The sequence below is a fragment of the Podarcis filfolensis genome (genome assembly GCF_964270895.1).
Source record: "Podarcis filfolensis genome assembly, chromosome: 2".
Classification (NCBI taxonomy): Eukaryota; Metazoa; Chordata; class Lepidosauria; order Squamata; family Lacertidae; genus Podarcis; species Podarcis filfolensis.
This window is the reverse complement of record NC_139605.1, coordinates 32734022-32755717: the sequence shown is the minus strand read 5'-3', so window position 1 is coordinate 32755717 and position 21696 is coordinate 32734022. Positions and strand designations below refer to the sequence as shown.

The window sequence follows — 21696 nt, the reverse complement described above, 5'->3', positions numbered from 1 at the left end:
GGGAATTTTAGCCTAATAGTGTGTGTGTGTGTGTGTGTGTGTGTGTGTGTAGCAGAAAGGGTGCTTGTTGGAAGTAGCTGTCTCATTCATGAAAGAGCATTTGTGCATCTTCGCAAGTGTGCCATTAAATTAGCTATTCACCCACACAATGTAGCATTCTTGTCATCTAGCTGTTAATTTTCCTTACCCTAGTCCTTGAACATTTAAGTGGTATGTATATTTAACTAGCCCTTCCTTCCAGTCCTATGTTTTGGAACTCAAATTCTACATGCAAAACTATAATAATTCTGGGGAAGAGCCAAGGCTCACTGCTAGACTCTACCCTTCCATTTACAATATCCCTGGTTCAATCCCTGTAGCCTATAATTCAATCACTAACGGGTAAACCTCTGGTCTAATTAGGGCTCCCCATTTTGTCTGTGATACAGTTTGATCCAAACCACACCTACCTGGCAATCAACTAACAATAAATGATATCAGACACAGGACAGGTAAACTTATAGGGCCAAACAGAAAAGGAAGAATCAGGAGCACACTTCGCATTCACTCTGTATTCTTCCTTTCAAGCTGCTGGTACAAAATCAGCATTTTTTAAAAAATGGTGCAATATTCAAAATGTATCAAATTACAGCTTGGTTCAAGAAATGTGTGCAAAAGAAGAAGGGAAGAATCAGAAGCATACTTAGAGTGAGCTCATAAGTGTCTTCCTTTGAAGTTGAATGACCTGATGTCATGTGATTAACAGGTGGGCAGCATTGTTTGGATTTACCCACCAACTCCTGAGCTTAAGGAATGCAACAAGGTGTGGTATGCAACAAGGATAATGGAACCTGCTTAGCCACAAGATCCCTAAGTGACGTTGGGCAGATCATCATTTGCCAAACTGACTTCATATAGGGCATTTGTCTGTTCTTGGTGGGGTTGCACTCTCTCTGAAAGAAAAGGTTCATAGTTTGGAAGGGCTCCTGGATCCATCTCTTGTCACTTCAGGCTCAGGTAGTCTCTGTGACTAGGAATGCCTTTGGTGGCTCCCACAACTATGGCTATTCTTGAATGGGGATAGCCTGGTCACAGTGTTTCATGCACTGGTAACCTCAAGACCTGATTACTGTAATGTGCTCTACGTGGGGTTATTCTTGGTCCAGATGGTGCAAAAGGCTGTAGCTAGGCTAAAAGTTTGCACAGGCTGCCCATACATTACTGGGCCAAGTTGAAGGTTCTTGTATTAATTGACCTCTTGGACCCAAGATACATTAAAGACAGCCTGATCACTTATATCTCTGCTCAATCATTAAGGTATTCAAGGGAGGCATCGTTGGTGGTCCTCCATGGCTTGCATCCTCCCCTAATCTGCTCTGGAGGTTGGGGTGAACTCCTAGAACAGAATTAAGGAGGAATGGGAGGAAGAAAAGGGGGCAAATGTCCCACTGTGCTAGTGGTAATCCTTGCACAGACAAGAACCTGACATAGTGCTATGCTGAATAAAACCCAAATAACTTCCTTTTTCAGCTGTTCACTATCATAGATTTTGCCTAGTGTTTTAACACAAGTACCTGCTTAACACCTGAATTTTAATCTGATTACTATTCTAGTTAGTTCTCTACTGTCCCATTAATATTTAAATTATCACTTTAACAGTTAATGGGCTGTTTCTCCCTGAACATTGTAGCTGCATGAACCAGAAGTGCTTCCCTTCAGCTCCTTCATGGAGCTGCGTGAGCACAACTTTTCTTCTATTCACAAGAGCTCCTTCCATTCACAGAACAATGCTGGATCCCACCCAATAAAATCATATGGGCAGACTAGAATTTTTCACACACGTGCTGAATGCAGCATGTACTCTTGTGTATGGACATTTCACTGACCAAAGGGAATTGGTTTGCCCTAGATACCTCATTGTGAGTCTTTCTTTACATGCCCTGGGTACTCCGCTAAGCTTCCTGTAACACGAAAAAAGGAAAGCAGATTTTGTCAAAGAGTTAAACTCTTTGTGCACAAGGTCACAAGGTATTAAAACCTGCTCTAAAGCTCTGGGGCGACAAGGCAGATATGAAACACGGATATGAAACATGTTAAATTCCCTAATGACCCTTGGGCTCTTTGAGGGAAACCTGAACTATCCAAGCATTTGAAATCTGGCGAAGAGGAAAGATGGTGACAATGCTATGGATGAAACAAAACACAACTCTACAGATTCCTTTGGTGAAGGGCTGTAGCTCAATAACAGAGCATCTGCTTTGGAAGGAGAGAGTTCTCCAGGTTCCATAGCTGCCATCTCCAGATAGGGCTGGTAAATTCTTCCAGTCTGAAACCCTGGAGAGCCAGTACAGACAATACTGAATTAAGCAGACCATTGATCTGACTCAGGCACCATGCAATAGCACACTGGCAGTCAGACCAGCTTGGGATCCAGCAGATCCTGAGCTGATTCAGCCCCCCCCCTTTACCCTTGGAATATCTCCTTTTGGAGCTTTTCTACTTGGTCCTGCCAGTGCAGATCCCAGCAGCAGGGCTCCTACCACCCCACTAATTCAGCCACTGGTGCTAGGCAGGCTAAGCCGGGAAAGCTGGACAGAGGGACATCTTAACCTAATATCACCACCCCACCCCACCACCTGGAATATGAGGGGCTTGGATTGCTCGGTAAAACAGGCCACTAAGTAAAATCACATTCTTAGTTAAAAACAAAATTAAAGAAAGATGTTTACAATGACAGCCTAAACCGTAACAAGGAGGGGGGCAGTTGTATTTGCCAATGGAGGAAGTTTCACAATTGTGGGGCCATCACTGAAAAGGCCTCACTTGTCTATTGCACCTCCCAAACTAAATTCCCTTCCAGGCAAGTCCATGAGAAGCCCCTCTGCAGCTAATTACACTTATCTGGCAAGTTCATAGGCACAGGCTTTAAGTAATTTGGTCCCACACCATTTAAGACACTGCTCGGGAATTTTTTTTGATCTAAGACTCAGATTACATCTGAGCTTCCTTGCAATCAAGAGGCCAGATGCTCAAGGGGGATTAGAATCATATAGATTTATTATACGTGTGTGTGTGTGTGTATGCAATGATATTCTAAAGGACCACTTTAAGGACTGATACTATTAAATAAATTAAAGATTTCTCTCTTAACTTTGCTTCTTCCCTTTGAGTCTATAGTCTTCTAACTTTCTCACTGGGCACCCGCTCCTTTTTATAAATCTTATACCCAAGCATGGTACAAAGACAGGTATAGATTTGGTTGGCTGTAGCAGCTTAGATTTCATCATTTTTAAAATTAAAAGATGAAAATCTGCATTCAGTTGAATGTAGGGCCTCTGAATATACTACTCAAACACTACTGCAGCCTATTTCTGCATAAATTGAAGTTTCTATTTTAAAGAAAGTAAATCTGAATTCTGAAACAACTGGTTTCACTTGTGATGTGCAATGAATGGAGAGGGAAATATCTAACCTAAGGTATAGTTTTAAATAGATGGTTTGTCACAGTAATGTTCTCAGATACTTGTGTGTCTCTTATATTCTTTTACTATTCTTTCTTAACAAAACTAGTTCACACATGGGGTGGTACTCAGCTATATTTTCCTCAGAATAGATCGGCTGAAATTAATTAACATTACTAAGCTACGTCTACTCTGAGTAAAACTTAGTTGAATACCACCTGTGTACTCTTTCCCCACCATTTTATAACATGTAGTAAAATAACACATTTTCCATAAAACTAAGCAAATTTAAAAGGACTGTGATGATATGAAAAGCTATTAAAACACCATGATTAAATTCACTATAAAGCTAAATGGAAGACTCAAAATGTAAAAATTAATACCACCAACAAAAATGGGACATTCATAACTTTTATTAAAAATGGAATATTGCAATATGCAATTTTGGGTTTTACAAGGTCTCTTGAAGCAAAAAAGATAAATCAGCTCATTAATAACACCTTCAATCTGTAGTTTATCATCCCTCAATATTTTACCCCCAGTGAGTGGGGAAAAAATGATACCCTCTTAAACTGAGAAAGTTTTAGCTTTATAAAATATGAAATGTTAAGATGAAGCATAGAAAAACCAGAGATGTAAATCAGTCAACCCTATTCTGTACCTGCCAATCATCAGTCTTGAATAATGCCTGATTGCCTTAAGTGTGCAGAGGCTACTTTTTCTCCCTTCTCCCTTTGTCTATAATACAAAAGGAATTTGTTCTGCAACACCAAGTCCTAGAAGGCCCAGTGCTGTTGAAATATTTTATTAATTTATGATATGTACTGAAAAAAGATAAATACCTTCTCACAGATTTGTTCTAAGAACCAGGTTGGGAGGTTTGTTCCGTATCACCCAACCATATATGGGCTTCCCCAAGGAGTACAGATGGTTGCAGCTTCAAAACTGTACTGACATCACAGCAACTTCTGTTTATGGAATACATAAAAAAAGCCAGCCTGCTTCTTATACACACCTATTGTAGCACTGCTGCAGAAAAATAGTTTCAAGGCTTGCCACGTCAAAATCTCTGAAGATTCTAAATAGGCATACAATGCTTTGAGTATACAGCTTCAGCGTTCAGGGACTTTAGGATTTCTTCCTCCAGGACTGTCAGTATTTCATTCTCTCATTGCTGGTTCATGTGATCCTTATTTACACTCCATACTGCTGGCAGTGTGGGAACGGAAACTCAGACAAGAGAACTTCCGTTCTGTGTGCTTTTGTTTTTCTGCCCTTTGTTCTCTGCTTTCAGACAGAGAAGACGTGTGTGAGAGACACTGCTCACACCAGCCATGTTTTGTTGTTTTGATTTGCTGTAAATTAATAAATTTCATGATGCCACATGCCTATACAGTGGTACCTCGGGTTAAGTACTTAATACGTTGCGGAGGTCCGTACTTAACCTGAAACTGTTCTTAACCTAAAGCACCACTTTAGCTAATGGGGCCTCCTGCTGCTGCCGCACCGCCGGAGCCCAATTTCTGTTCTTATCCTGAAGCAAAGTTCTTAACCTGAAGCACTATTTCTAGGTTAGCGGAGTTTGTAACCTGAAGCGTATGTAACCTGAGGTACCACTGTACAGCCTTGCTTCTTGCGTAACTCTGCTCAGCGTGCATACAGCTCCATTGGATGTATGTCACAGTTCTCTTACGTACAAGGGATTCTACGAACAAGGACTAGATATCAACCTGCACTGAGGGCTTGAGGCCCAACAGCTACCCTCACCTAGTTTAGCTGGCAAGTCGAAGTTGTTCCCAGGGTGTGGCTGCTGTCACATGTGACACCTTCTAGGAGCCACAGGTGAGAGCTAAGTGCAGGGTGGGGACCAAGGGTGACAAACTATCCCAGAAGGAGCAGAATGTGTCCCCCACCAGAAGTACTACCCCTCCTAACTCCCACAATAGGAGAGAAAATATTTACGCTCCAGGGATGGTGCAGATAATGAACGGTGGGAGGATCCAAGTTGCCACCGAATCCACCACAACTTGCTTCTTTTCACACCCTGCCACTGCCAGAGCTTTCGGCCACTGTAACAAGGATGCCATTGGTATCACAATGGATAGGAGAGTCCACTAGAGTAGACAAGTCTATTATTTGGGCGTTTGGCAATGGAGGGACTCCATGTCACTAAGTTGCCACTCATGGAGTCCTCTCTTATACCTCATAGCCATTGTGATGGCAAAACTAAGTCTCAGCACACATCTTTCTTTTGGAGATAAACTGAAATGTTTGATTTAAAGGATCAACTTCCCTTTCACTAGCTCTGTTAAATTCTGCTTCTTCGGACCTCCCCAGCTTCACAGTACTTGGAGAGCAGATGGAGTTGTGACAGGTATATAAAGCTATACACTCTAACAGTTTCTTGGGAGGTGTGCTTCACTTAAATCAGCATGGATGGAAAATAAGGTCTATATAAAGGATTCCTTGTAGACACTCCAGACGGAGGAAAGACTGAAGTTATAAGGTTTTCATTTTCTTCTCTCATATTATCTATTATTAATGGAATGGAAGCAGATTCTGCAAGTTTCCTTCGCTCACTATGAATGAAGGAGCAAGGACACGAGTAAATTTATGGAGTTGCTGGTTATCTTTACCTTCCAACGATTTTCCTGAAATGGAGGGGGAAGAATTCATAGCTAAAACGTCAGTGTTTTGTTACAACATTTCCTTGCAGTGTTTAGTGTCCTAGATTAATAGTCCGGGGAGGGGGGGGAGCTTGTGCCACCTCCCCAGGTTAACACAGTTGTTCCTCTTGTTTGCTTTAAGCGACATAATTGTTTTGATTACAGTTGATAAGAGTGTAACTCTCTTTGTGTAGACAGATATGCGCAGCACCTCTATTGCCGTGCACCATAGGCAGTGGACATATAACAGCATTTGCCCTGATTAAGTGATGATTTCTACACTGTAGGAACCACATAAAAATGCATTACTGCCATCCACATTACAAAACACATGGCAGGTTGTGATAGAGCACCATGCACTGTGCAGCAGGCTGTCAGGACAATGCCTCAAGGAGGCCAAGTCGAGCAGACCAGTGCTAGATTTATATTCAAATCTTCCAGCCATGGAGAATGGAAGACAGTCTCTTAGCACTGTACTTAACGCATCTACGTGTAAATTTCCATAGTAATTTCCATGGAGACTTACCTAACAAACTAAAAGGAGCTGGTATTTTGCCTGCATTCCCTAGCAGCAACGGGACATATTGTATACATTCTAGACAGCTTTCATAGCATTCACTTTCCCCCCCTCTCTGTCAAGTGCTGCTATTCTTCACTTTTATATCCTTACACCACAATCCATTTTGTTAGAGTATTAAAAAGAGAGAGAGAGAGAGAAAGGAGTGACAAGGGGCCCAAAGCACAATGAAATAACTATCTGTCAACTTTCAGGCATTTGCTAAAAAAAAAAAAAAGTCTTCGAAACTACATCCTCCCAAATAGTCCCACTAAAGTCCTAGATTGCATCAAGTTACACCATCAAAATCATTACAACAGCATATAAAACAAGGGTAGGCATAGATCTCTGGGCGATCTGCAGTAGAATGGCAATGGCTTCTGACTACCAGGTTTTTATAGCAACAGCAACAACATAATGACTCACCACACAAATTATACTTGGGGAATAACTGAGCTAGGATATAAGGGTTCGTGAGATCCCTAAGGTAGCTTGGATCTAAGTTAGGGCTTTGCATATGACTACAAGGACCCTGGAACCTGGCTAAACTTAGGGTCTTGGCAGGTATTTATGGGAGAAGACAATCTTCCAGGTAACCTGGCCCCAAGCTGTTTCGGAAGTGGCCACATATCTGTTCAGAATTTCAAGCAGCATGATCATGTCTAAAGATGCAATTCTAAAAATACCGTATTTTTCCGTGTATAAGACTAGGTTTCCCCCCTAAAAAAATAATGTCAAAAATTAGGGGGAGTCTTATACACGGATACACCCCCCCATTTTCTTAAATCTGAGTCCCCAAAAATAGGGGGCATCTTATACATGGGGGCGTCGTATAGATGAAAAAATATGGCATTTACTTGGGAGTAAGTCATATTGGGCACTTCTGAGCATTCTTGTGTGCATTAAGTCCCACTGAACACAATATGATGTATTTCCAAGTAAGCGTATAAAGGACTGGGCTGCGATTCACGAGCAGACACAAACAAAATAATTATGTTGTTGTTGTTTGGAAACAAAGTGACTTGCAGGTGATCTGTGTCTGCATGTATCCCGACAATGACACAGAACAATGTAAGTGTGAGTCAGGCCAATGGAAAGAAACAGGGGAGGACTGGTCTTCCAACATCTCAAGCTCTGAATGTGAAAGGGCAGACCACAAATTGAATAGAATATTGGCAGTCTTGTCCGCATATTGCACTGCAAACCCATCACATAGGGCATTAGATGTCTCCGGGTGAAGACATTCTAAAGTGTGGTGGAAGTGGTTTGAAGAAGACAAGGTGGCCGCATTCCAAAGCTCAGGTGTAATGTGTGTTCAAATCACTTCCACAGTACTTTATAATGGCTGTCTGTCTACATCCTTGGTCTCTAGACAGAGACTGGCAGGATCCACTAGGATGTTCATCAGCCAGAAAAAGCTTCACTAGATGATAGATGAGGCGGCAGCAAAAGATAAGAATTTCATTGGCACAACTGCTGCCAGGGCAAAATATTTTAGGAACACTTTATGTGGTGACTGGTCAGCTTTGATGGAAATGCCTTGGTTAGTGTTTCTGCCCTGTAAACTGAAGCATTTTAGCTGTGATCAATGTAGTTCAGAAAGCATCTTTTCCTGTTTATCTGCAGTCTGGATAGCTACTTTTCAGCTGAGGGATGCATTTCTCTAGACTCCTGAGAGCCCCACAGTTTCCTCATCATCTCTCTTGTGGATATTATGGTGGGAGTGCATAATAACTTAAATTATTCATTATGTATAATATTTGCTGTGATCTTGCTTAGCTCATTTCTTTCTTCACAAATCACGCAAGAGCTGTTCCCGGCGTCTAAAAACTTTTCTTTTAAACAAAAAATTAATGCTCTTAAATATACAATAAATAATTTAGCAGAACAAACTGAATTCGCCTTGCCTTTCTCCTTCATGGAATATGACATGGGACACGAGAAGCCCATGGAAGTTGCTTCTCATTTTTTCTTTCTTAGGGAGGATATTGGAAGTGAAGTGCAAATCATCATCATCAAAATTACATTCACAGAAGAATAGCTTCATGTGCTAAAAAATAATTACATTTGTAGAAATACTTTTCTCCCTGTTTCCAAATATCCGGAAACAATGCTCAATTAGATAGACTTTAAGACGTTCAGCTATACAGGGACTTCCTATGCATGAGCTTGTGTGGTTGGGATAACTTTTAAATAAAGCAGCTACATGGGTGGGTTCTGATAGCATGTGACTTCCCATCAGCCTCAACTGTAGAATTGGAAGGGACCCTGAGAGTCATCTAGTCCAACCCCTTGCAATGCAGGAATCTCAACTAAAGCATCTATGACAGGTGGCTATCCCACTTCGGCTTAAAAACCACCAATGAGGAAGAGTCCACCAACTTCTGAGGGAGTCCATTCCACAGCATAATGATCAGAACTGCAGTACAATAATTTCCGAAGCGCCACAGGCTCCCCATCCCTGCTAGCAGGAATTTGGTTTGCATTAAAAAACAAACCCCAAACCTGACTACTCACATGTTTTTAAGGTCCTTCAAGCTCCCACCTACCCCATTTGTCCATTTATTTTTTAAAAAAATAAACTTCTACTAGTTATACTTCATCCACACTTACTCTGAGATGCTTACCCCAGAGCGCTGGCCATAGGACAATCAGGCCCTTAGCCCCGCCCAGAAAAGGTCAGCTGACTTTGGCCTCCCCAAAGCTGATGCCGTCTATCCTATGAATTGCAACCTGCAACAGCTTATGACACAACAGCGCTTAACCTATAAATTAAACCTAACAAATATTGCTAAAGATTATGATGACCTATAATATTAAATACATTACCCAGTCCTCATGCCAGACATTATAGGCTTGCATCAATGAATGCGAAGTGCACTCTCTACTAATTAATTCTTTTTTTTAATAAAGGCACCGCCATTGTATTTTGGACCATTGTGGGGTGGCACATTGAAATCAGCTGTCTCTCCACTCTCTCCAAGCCTCCTCTATCTTTAAAACTGTTAAAGATTTGACAGCTGTTCAATAATTGCCCCGGCTTATCTCCTACAAACAGGTTCCCTTCCCAGTCAATTGCTAGCTATCATAGTTGCTATAGCAACTGTAAACATTAATGATTACCCCAACATGCTATTGGGAATTTCAGCACATTTTTAACTTAAATTGCCTTAGGGGAGAAAAATCAGCCGCAGCTCCTATCTATGACAGGAGGAGATACTGCAAGACTGAAACCCCACTGTTTCTATATTTATGGCAGCTAAACCCAAACCTGTCTCAGGGGTGTCAGAAGGAAGCAACCAAATGAGTTTGGTTTGAATCAAGTACGTATGAATTCTGTTAGTTATGGAAAACAAAAGGTGATTTGCTGCCCATAATAGAACAATTAGAAGACTGTGGGAGTTGGCATGGGATTGTGGCTAAGAGACAGCGCTATGAATTTTAAGGCCCTTCATTCAGACCTTGCCCCTGTTTGTGATCTCACTAGGTGGCGTTAGGGAGGCCACACTCTCCCCGCCACAAAGGTTGTGTGATAAGATGTCTGCGAAATGTTTTTAAGGCATTGTGTAAACCCTAAGTATTTCCATTAGATGTGCAGTGCTTTTAATCAAAGGAGACAGAGGAGCCACCTTGGGTCCAACACTGGAAGGGCTGAGTGCTGCAATGCATGCCTGTGACATAACATGCGTGAGGTGTGGCACACACACAAATGCAAAGCTGGAAGCAGGCCAAGAGCCTGGCAGCAGACTGGGTGAGCCTCCTGCCAGCCAGGCTGCAGCATGGCTGAGGCTGTCATGGCCATAGTGGAGCTGCAGCAGCAGTGAAGGGGGAATCAGCAGTGGCAACAGAGAGCTGCAGCAGGGCTCCCTGGCCATGGGAGGGCTAGCCACTTGCAGAGCCACAGCCACTTCTGCAGAGGGCCTTGTGGAAGCAGCGAAGGCAGGTAGAGGCAGCAGTAGTGGCAGCAGGGTGGCGTGGGCAGCGCTTCACTTAGCGCTCAGCCTCCTCTGCCCCCTCAATATTTGGGGGGGGGGCTGAGCCCCCTGTTAAAACAATATAAAGAAGATTCCTCAGCACATAGTAGTTGGTGCCTATGAAAGGAGATATTCTACCACTGAGCTCTAGCCCTGCATTCCATCAATTCAAAAGCACAAAGTGCAAGTAGATAAATAGGTACCGCTCTAGCGGGAAGGTAAACGGCATTTCCGTGCGCTGCTCTGGTTTGCCAGAAGAGGCTTAGTCATGCTGGCCACATGACCTGGAAGCTGTATGCCGGCTCCCTCGGCCAGTAAAGCGAGATGAGCGCCGCAACCCCAGAGTCGTCCGCGACTGGACCTAACAGTCAGGGGTCCCTTTACTTTTAGCTTTATTTAACATTATAAGCATATTAGATATATCATTCTAAAACGTATGCATTATGAACATTAAAAGTAGGACATTATCAAAACCCTTCCTTAACGTTAAAAACCATGAGTGTAGATCTGCCCTATGTTGCAAGCAAAGCCAAAGGAGCGAGAACTTCATGGTGCTGCTAGAGTGGTGTAGAGGAGCAGGTGGTCTCATAGGAAGCTGCCTGGGGGTAGATGTGGAGGATCGTAGGGCAGATTATGTGAAGGAGAAAAGAGAGGAAGGGAGTGGTGTTTCTGAGCTGTCATTAAAAGAAAAAGGCTGCTGTTATGCTTAAGGACTTTATTTCCAACTATATCCCCTCTACCTCTGTTGGGGTTGCAGCATTAATTTCTTCCCAAATTCCCATGAGCACCCATAAGTATTGCACTTGGTATATACAAATCAGGTGAGGCTGCAAGCCTAAACACACTGACAAGGGAATAAATTCCATTGAACACAATGGAACTTGCTTCCAATGAGACATGCCTAGGGATTGTAATGTCAGCCACTGGCTTCCTATGAATGAGTCGCCTTTTACTTTCACGTTTGATAGTAATAAAGTGGTACCTTGAGTTACAAACGCCTCAGGTTACAAACACTTGAGGCGTTACCTCAAGTTACCTTGAGTTGAGAACTTTGCCCCAGGATGAGAACAGAAATCGTGTGCCGGCGGCGCAGCAGCAGCAGCAAGAGGCCCCATTAGCAAAAGCACACCTCTAGTTAAGAACAGTTTCAGGTTAAGAACGGACCTCTGGAACGAATTAAGTTCATAACTAGAGGTACCACTGTAATGCTCAAACCATGCAACTGGTTAGAACTAAAAAATCTCAGGAGCTGCAAAAGACATTTGAAACTGACTGGCCATTCTTGGACCACACTTGCTAATAGCATGCTATCAGACCTGGGCAGCTGCAAGCGGGCAGAGGAAGAATCGGCCCAATGGCTGAGACTAAGACAGGCTGCAACTTTACTGGAGCAATGCTGCATCAACTAAGAACAGTGTGGAGGAACTGGTTTTAATCCAGGGGTTCCCAAATTGTGGCCCGTGAACCACCAGTGGTCCGTAAGATTCATTCAGTTGGTCTGCTGCCAGGCTGTGGATTTGTGGTTGAAGACGGGAGATGGCACATCCATCCCATTAAATATTCATATTAATTTTTAATTGTATTTTTATTGCTTCTGTTACTTCTTACATTGCATTTTATTGTCTTACTATCTGAATTTTATGGAGTTACAACTGCTTACAACAGGCAGAAAAAAATCAATAAGTGGACTGCTAAGACCCTTGGCAATTTTCAAGTGGGCAGTCCTTGGGGAACAAAGTTTTAATCCTTTCCTCAGCATGTTTAGGGAAGCTTTTCATGTTTGACAGACAACTGTATTTTAATATTTTGTTGGAAGCCGCCCAGCCAGATGGGTGGGGTATAAATATATTATTATTATTATTATTATTATTATTATTATTATTATTATTATTATTAATAGCTGTTCAGGGAAAGGAGCATGGCGAGCCAGCCACAAGGTCTGTGCAGGTTCTTAAAGTTTGATCCCGAGCTATACTTCAACTGGTAGCAAGCTGTCCCCTTTGTGAGACAAGGTTTGCCTACAAGCTGCCTAAAACATTGCTTCTTGGTTCAATCCACTTGTGGAGAGAACTCGGAGGTGACTGAAAAGGAAAATGAGTAATGACAAAGAGTTGAGAAGATGGGACTGGAAACATCATTGTAAACATGAAAGCAGCAGAAATATAGATGATTGGACTCCTGCCGATCGCGAAGCATGGGTACCCCCCACAAAAATTCAAAAATGTATAATTTGGAAAACATTTGGACTTTATGATGTGTATTGATATAATTTGGACTAATTGGTATGATATGTTTAATCTGGTAAATGGAAACTTAATAAAAAAATTTTTTTTAAAAAAACAACAACATTGCTTCTTGGACCCTAGCTTCACAGGACCACTTTTGAGACAGGGGCTGACTTTGGTCTTTCAAATTTCAGAGACATACTGTGTGAGGCCAAAATTTGGCGCCCTCTTGCCTTTTACTTTTCATTTTGCTCAATTCACTACAGCATAGTTGTGACACCCCGAGGTGCCCCCTAGGCTTGGTATCCAGTGTGGAGAAACAAGTTGTGCTGCCTTAAATCTACCTCTATTTGAGCCCCTCCAGCCTCATTAGTGTCTTGCTTTTTTGTATCTGGCGCCTACTCTCAATATGTTGGTGGCATCCTCTGCTTTCTCAATGGTCCTTCAGACAAATGATGAACAATTGTGCAATGCCAAATTGAACCAAACTGAAGCAAGAATTGTAAGCCACATCCACAAGAAGGAATAACTGAGGAAAGGTGAAAATAACATATCAGTCTGAAATCCAGCTTTTGAGGTAATTTGTGGGGGTATTTTTTAAGGAAATGTTAGCTATAAAATCAACATCAGGACTTCAAATGTTAGTTTTGTTCACCTTGCCATTAAAAATATGAATTTTTAAATAATATGAATCACAAATATTGCACTCTGGCCTGATACCGACTTTATTTTCTTTTATGTTGATATGATAGCGTTGCCTAATCATTCCGAATTTATACAGAACTTTCACTACATGCTCAAAGTATATTATGCCATCAATTTTCAGGTCATTCGTCACTTCTGATTTCATTGGGAAGTTCTCCTCTAAACAAAAATACCCCAGGCTGACACCATCCAAGGAGCAGCATTGACAGGTTTCGAAAAACTACTCAACTCAACTGCAAAGCTGAGATAAGGTACCTCAGTAGCAGATCTTGTCAGCAGAAAAGAAAAAAGGAGATGTGACAGCAAAAAGACAGCAAAGAACAAAATGTTGCTGTTAATTACTTGATAGTTACACATGTCACAGTGGAACTGGTTCCACCGTTTAAAATACCCATATTCTATGATATAATTTAAGAGTTAGTTACAATAGCAGCGTTTTATTTTCATTTTAATATGCATATCATACTGAGATTGGGACATAGACTTAATCCACCTCCTTGCTTTTTTGTTTAATAGTCCAAGCCGTTAGCCTAAAAGCCTTCTTTTATGTTTGCTTCAACAAAACTAAGAGACTTCGTGTTTGTTTGGAAACATATTTCAATGTGACCCAGCTAATCCTTTAATACCATGCTTTTACTACACTTTGATCAGCCTTTCGCTACACCTAAAAGAGATTAGATCAAACTGGTGTGTGCTTTTTAAAGTAATGTTTCTGAACGTCCCTTCTGAAGTGCATTAAGATTATGTAGTTAGCTCTTAAGGACAGAATGTCATCGAAGCTTGGATGTCCCTTTGAGGTATAACAGAGTATGAATAAACATTTAGTGTTCCTGACTGTAACCATGCCATTACTATTATATAACATAGTGTTCACTGGAACTGAACACTGTACACAACAGATTATTTTTTTTTTAAGAAGCGAGATATTATACAAGGTTCATTATCAATTGATAATGTGCATTCAAGTCTCAAAATGAAACATTAGATGAAAAGGAAGAACAGAAATCTAATTAGACAGTATAGTGGTACCTCGGGTTAAGTACTTAATTCGTTCCAGAGGTCCGTTCTTAACCTGAAACTGTTCTTAACCTGAAGCACCACTTTAGCTAATAGGGCCTCCTGCTGCTGCCGCGCCGCTGGAGCCCAATTTCTGTTCTCATCCTGAAGCAAAGTTCTTAACCCGAGGTACTATTTCTGGGTTAGCGGAGTCTGTAACCTGAAGCGTATGTAACCTGAAGTGTATGTAACCTGAGGTACCACTGTAAAGGGAATTAAGAAAAAAGGTGTTGTAAGTCGTGAATGTGAATGGGGCATATACAGGTTTGAACCAAATTCAAATTCTGTAATAATCAGAGTTTTACAGTCTATACTCACACATCACCACTGATTTCAGTGGGTTTTACTTTGTGGTATGTGTGTACAGAGGAGTTGCCTTTTGGATGAAGGGGGCTGAAAAGCTGTAAACACAACCCTTACCTGAGAGTAAATCTCACTGAACTCAGTGAAGCTTACCTCTGTGTGTATTATTTATACACATATGGAAGGGGAGAAGCAATCTTTGCTATACCTGCCTCCACTATGCAGTCCTCTGTGCCTGCCAAAACCTGCTCTGGAGAACTGGGGAACCCTATGGAATGGCATGGGAGGCAATGTGAAGGGTTGTAGGGAAAAAGGCACAATTCATGAAATTTCCATCCTTCCGCCTTCCATTCGCAGAAGCTTCCACTGAATCAAAGAGCCACCCGTGAATAAATATTTCCAAAAAATAAACTCCTCGTTAAGAAAATGCCTGCGGGGCTCTTCAACTCCAAGATTATGGTTATTAAAAATGCAACTACAAATTAAATGAGAATTTGGCATTACGAACTTGGAATTATATCACCAAGCTTACTTATTGTCAACTAATAGATATTGGAAACCCAAAACTAGTGATGATTTTCCAACATGGGCAACCTTCGAATATAAATATATAGCCCCTTTATTTGAATGGATGGCATTGGGATCAAAATGCACTAAAACCCGGGATTTGTCTGAAACAATTTTGTCAGTTAGAAAGATATGGAACATTCTGCTTAGTAAAAAGACATTTGACCAATTTCCCCGTGCTAAACTCACTTTGTGGGGAAATACTACTTTAAAAATCGGGGCGGTGGGGGTGTGGAAATGGTAGCATGGAAGAACTGGATGGGGATATATAAAATCTAGACCAATTAATATATAAGAATGACAAATTCTTTACTTAAAACAAAATACCAATTATTGGATTTGACCCAATGGCAATTACTTGCAGTTGCAACGTATATTAACATCTTTCTTTGAACCAGCAGCTTTTACAGAATCTAAGATACCTGAGATATTAGAAGCATTGGCTAAATCTATCAGAAGAAAAGCCAGTGTTTGTCATTTATTGATATCTGGTTTCAATTAAGCCATGCGATGTACAAAATCTGAGAAATGAATGGTATAAAGAACTGGCAGTTCCAATTCTACTTATCCAGCGCAACAATGTTTTAACTTTGGTAGCTAATGTGCCATTACATTATAAACTATGTTTTATACAACAAAAATATTTAGAATTTATTGGACTCTGCTATATTTGTACACAAATGGAATAATAATAATAATAATAATAATAATAATAATAATAATAATAATAATAATATCCCACCCATCTGGCTTAGTTTCCCCAGCCACTCTGGGCGGCTGCCAATTGAGTGTTAAAAACAATACAGCATTAAATATTAAAAACTTCCCTAAACTACACAATGCTGCAGATGGAACAAGGAAAAAGCTTCTTGAAAGATGTTTTTGCAGCATCTGACACATATAAGTTTTTGGAGGGAGAAAGGAGGGACATGATGTGTTATAAAGCTCCCACTTCAGTTTAATTTTCCTGAAATACCGTCTTTGCAGGTAGTTAAGCAGTTGTAAATTACCAAGAAGAAAAATAAAGGTTCTGCATGATGTGGGAGCTCATGCCTTAATTTTTTTTAAAAAAAATTTTGCATGCCACAAACTGTCAATCAGGAAAGCAACATAATTAATGGCATATTCCACATACTTTAAATATTCCCAGGGTCTCTGCAGAGTGAGGATAATATTAAAATTCCGTTTCCATGAATGCAGCATGAGTTACGGATGCCAGATGTCTTTCCCCTGACTGTCTGTCATGTGGCAGTCCAACTGGCATCTAAAGGTAGAATAGTAGGCGTTTGCTGGGAAGCTTGCAGTTTTCAAAGATTTAGTCAGTTATTAATGGGGAAAGTCTCTGGGTACTTAATGCACACGTGTCAGAGTTTCAAACTTTAGTGCAAATCCCTAGGGAAAGCCACAGTGACAGATGTGTTCCAAGACAGAATTGCAAGTGGGCTAAGCAGTCAGATGGAGATCATTAGTCAGTGTGACAAGTTACACCTCTTGAGTGATTAAATGGTAACAACCACCAGTAAAAATATGTAAGTTATATACGTTTTGGTTAGCACAGCATGCATTTTCATATATATATGTATGTATGTTATATGCAAAGTTAGAGGAAAATTGTAAGAAAGAATATTAGGTAGAATTGCTTAACCATCTCTGCTGCATAAATAGTTATAAATAAGGTAGGCAGCTTATTTATATCTATTTATACAAAAGGGGCTGATGGCTCGAAGAAGCCAAGGCAGCCAAAGTATAGCCTCATTGAAGACAATCAAAGCATGCAGCTGTTCTAGAGTTACGACTTTCAGAAGCCCCCAATCACTGCCATGTGGAGAGAATACAGAATTCAGCTGTTACAAAAAAAAAAAATCAAACTAAAAAAGAAAATCAATCAATTAAAAATAATGCAAAACCAAGTTATTCTATAAACACTATGTGTTGACTGATAACCTCTATGAGACCCTATTTGTGGTCTCATGTAGATTATTTTATTTACACTCCAAGTAGATCTGGTCCAAACTTCTTTATAGGACACGGACATTATTATTGCTGAAAACTCTGCATTATGGCACAGATATTCGGTAGTGCTTTTCAGAGACATATCCTTTGTGGATGGAGATGGGGGGGAGAGGCTTGTTTTATAAGCATCAGGTGAGAACGACCATGTTTTCCTGGGCTTTCACCTAGCTGGGTTTTCACTGCTGCTGGTGGTTTCTTTTTATTCGTTTTTTAACAGTTCTCAAGGTCACTGGTGGCAAAGGTGGTAAAGATGGGGCAACTGTCAATGACCCCATTGCCTCAGGAGAACCACTACTGCTGACCTGTCAAGGCTGGATGCCTCTCCAGAACTGTTTTGAGCTTCTCCTTTGCATCAAATATGTTACTGAAGAGAGTGCTGCTATTGCAGCTTCTGTGCTCAGGCTTGCTCTCTGCTTCTGGGACTGGGTGCATAGGCATATTCAGGCTGCAAAGGTAATCCTGCATGTGCCTCACAAGGAAGTGAGGAGAAAGCAGTGGTATTACAGGAACAGCACCATGGGCTTGATCACACAAAACAGAAGCATGCTCACTGAAGTTAAGGGGTGAAGTTGGAGGTGGAGAAGGAAGTCTGAGTGCAGCTGGGCACACACGAGGCGGCATCTTGTTCTCACGGTGGCCAACCAGATAACTATCGGACACCTGCCAAGCAGGACTTGAGAACAACAGCACTCTCCCCAGTTATGTTTCCCAGCAACTGAAATTCAAAGGGATACCATCTCTAATACTGGAGGTAGTGCAGAGTTACCATGGTAAGAAGCCAAGGATACCTCATCCTCCAAGAATCTGACTAAAGCCCTTTTAAAGCCACCCAATATGGCGGCCATCACTCGCAGGAGCAAGTTCTGTAGTTTAACTATGTTGCGTGAATAAGTACTTTCTTTTATCTCCCCTGAATCTCCCAATATGGTAAACTTCATTGGATGTTCATGAGTTCTAGATGGGATAGCCATCTTTAAATATTTGCGGGGCTGCCACATGGAAGATGGAGCAAGTTTGTTTCCTGCTGCTCCAGTGAGTCCAAACCAATGGGGACTCATATCACAAGAAAGGGGATTCTGACTAAACTTTAGGAAGAACTTAGGGGCTGTTTGACAGTGGAATGAACTACTTCAGAAGGTGGTGGGTTTAAAACAGATGATGGATGCCCATCTGTCAGGGATTCTTTAGCTGATTTCTGCATTGCAGAGAATTAGATACTAAATCAAGAGGCACAAGTCACAATATTGCTCTACAATCAAAGCAGAGCAGAGCAGAGCAGAGCAGAGCAGAGCAAAGCAAAGCAAAGCAAAGCAAAGCGAAACTACTGATTGGTCACTAAAAGAAGACCAATAGGTAAGGATCCTGAATGGGTCATAAAGAAAATACAGCATGCATCTCTTCAAATTGTCATCTTAAACTAATATGCTAAAAAAACAGACATATGTTAAACCACTAAAATATATATGTTTAAATGTGATGGAGACACCCTGCAGGTATTCTGATGGCTTCCTTGGGAGAATATCTAGTTAGAAATATACAGATTCTTTTCTATCTTATTAGCAGCTGCAAAATTGCTTATGGCACAATTCTGAAGAGGGGAAAAAGACAATGTACCATCAGTTGATATAAAAATAAATCAAGGCTCTGGAATAATGTAGTACTGTCAAAACTGACACACCTTATTAAATTTAGAGAAAGTAGAATGAATTAATAAATAAATTGGAAAAACTGAGTCTGGATAAGGTTATTACTTTTTGGGAAATATCAAAATATCATGTATTTGGTTACATACTACAGAAAAAAGGGAGAAAACACCATGAGACCACCCTGACTAAATCTTTTATGTTTGCAGCTTCAGACTATGAACCTTTTCAAACTTTACGTAACAGAGAAATCTCAGCCTTCTGTCACCTACATTAGTATAAGGAGAAAATATCACTTACGGTACTCCAGAATAGACTATGTTTATTTGAACATGACACTTTCCACCCTGACCACCTCCATGTTTCTCTGTCTAGTTGGTTGTTTTGTAATGCTTATATACAGAAAGGAACCTCAGATTATATAGACCCACTGAGTTGTCACTAAAAGACCGATAGGTAAGACAGGGGCAAACTTTATAGTCTTTCAAATTTCAGTAGCGCCCTGTGACAGGCCAAAATTTGCCCCTCCTATTTCTCGACTTCTGTTCTGCTTAATTCACTATGCCATAGTTGTAACTCCCTGTGGCGCCCCCTGGGCTTGGCGGCTATAGCGCTGGAACTGGTTGTGCTACCTCGAATCCACCTCTGGGCATGGACCGTGACATAGTGTGAAAATAAAGGCTACTGATAAACAGTCTTCCTAACAAATTAATGACTGGTCAGGTATAGTAACAATACTGAACCTTCTGTTACAAATCTCATGGAGCATTTGGGGTGTGTGTGTCTAAACCATAAAAAACCAAGCAAAAGCAATAGCAACATTTGTCCCTTTACCTTTAATTGCATTGCTATACCTGGTAAGAACAATTTTTTTGGGGGGGGGGATTATGGAAGATAAATGGTTGTCTTGCTTATTTTATCCTTATGAGAAGTGTTCAACATTGCATTCTCAATAATTTAAATTTTGGCTGTGACATCTCATAAACTATGAGTGAACAGACCACAAACTTTATAAAAAACATCATAACCCTAACCCTTCTGAATTTAAACATATGGTTTTAAATTCATAACTGTGGATTCCCCTACCTGCTCTGTAGACAACAGCTGTCTTAAAAATTGTGATTGCAACTTTAATAAACAGGTCCTTACTCTGTCATTTCTGACTGGATAATGTCATAATTAATTCTTTAACAGTAATGTTGTTTCCTTCCAGAACAACGGCTTCGATCGTGAAAACCATTAAAAAAGGGAAATTCACAGAAAGGAATTTTCCGTACTCCTCTTCATCCTTACAGACACCTGTGCTCCCCAGAAAGCTCATCCAGAGGGCCAGGGAGACACACTAGGATAGGGTGAGGGAAAGAAAAATGTGCAAAATCAGGGTGAGGCACCTTCTATAAGGGGAGTACACAGTTCTTAGGATCCAAGCCACAAGAAGTTAGTGGTATCTAATTTTGCAAGTACAGTGGTACCTCGGGTTAAGTACTTAATTCGTTCCAGAGGTCCATTCTTAACCTGAGACTGTTCTTAACCTGAAGCACCACTTTAGCTAATGGGGCCTGCTGCTGCGCCGCCGGAGCATGATTTCTGTTCTTATCCTGAAGCAAAGTTCTTAACCCGAGGTACTATTTCTGGGTTAGCGGAGTCTGTAACCTGAAGCGTATGTAACCCGAGGTACCACTGTAATGCTAAGCTTTATTGTCTTGATAAGGTTAAGACACGCATAGGCAAACTCCAGTCCTCCAGATGTTTGGGGCTACAATTCCCATCATCCCTGACCACTGGGGTCCTGTTAGGTAGGGATGATGGGAACTGTAGCCCCAAACATCTGGAGGGCCGGAGTTTGTCTATGCCTGGGTTAAGAGATGCATTGCTTCTGAATGTCAAAGGAATTTAAACTCCTCCTCCTTACATCACTGCCTTATTCACAATGTGACCCTCAAATATTGACATTCTAGCAACTTCTGCACATTGGAAAGAAAGCATTTCCAAGAATATTACTGGGAATGAACAGAAAAGTTGCAATCACATTCTATTAAGTTCCACGTAGGCTGGATTCACAAATGGGGTTTAAAGGTAAAGGTAAAGGTACCCCTGCCTGTCAGGGCCAGTCATGACCGACTCTAGGGTTGTGCGCTCATCTCGCTCAAGAGGCCGGGAGCCGGCGCTTGTCCGCAGACAGCTTCCGAGTCACGTGGCCCGGTGGGGTTTACTGTGTAACAAATTACTTTGTTAGTTTAATTGATTATAAGGCTTCCATTTCCATTTTTTTAAACATTACTTTTCTGCACACCGCACACTCCTGTTTTGTCACATCTCGACGATTATACCGTCAAGTTGCAGTAAATGTCATTCAAACATGTCATTCTCCCATGTCATTGTTATCCCTCTACATTCTAGCACTCTCCTAGGCTCCCACCACCTTGTTGGCATGGCTTTCTTCGCCATAATAATAGCACACTTTCTCGTCAGACGAAAAAAATAAATAAAAGGTTCAAGCCATAAAATGGACAGAGAGAGCAGTGCGTGCCGGTATGCTTCTCAAGGC

At 41.2% G+C, this 21696-nt stretch overlaps 1 protein-coding gene across 14 annotated transcripts in view; it reads right to left on the bottom strand.

The window, feature by feature from the left end:
- LOC310756452 (contactin-4) overlaps window positions 1–21696 on the bottom strand; it is a 536818-nt gene that overhangs the window by 127450 nt on the left and 387672 nt on the right. The window lies entirely within an intron of this gene.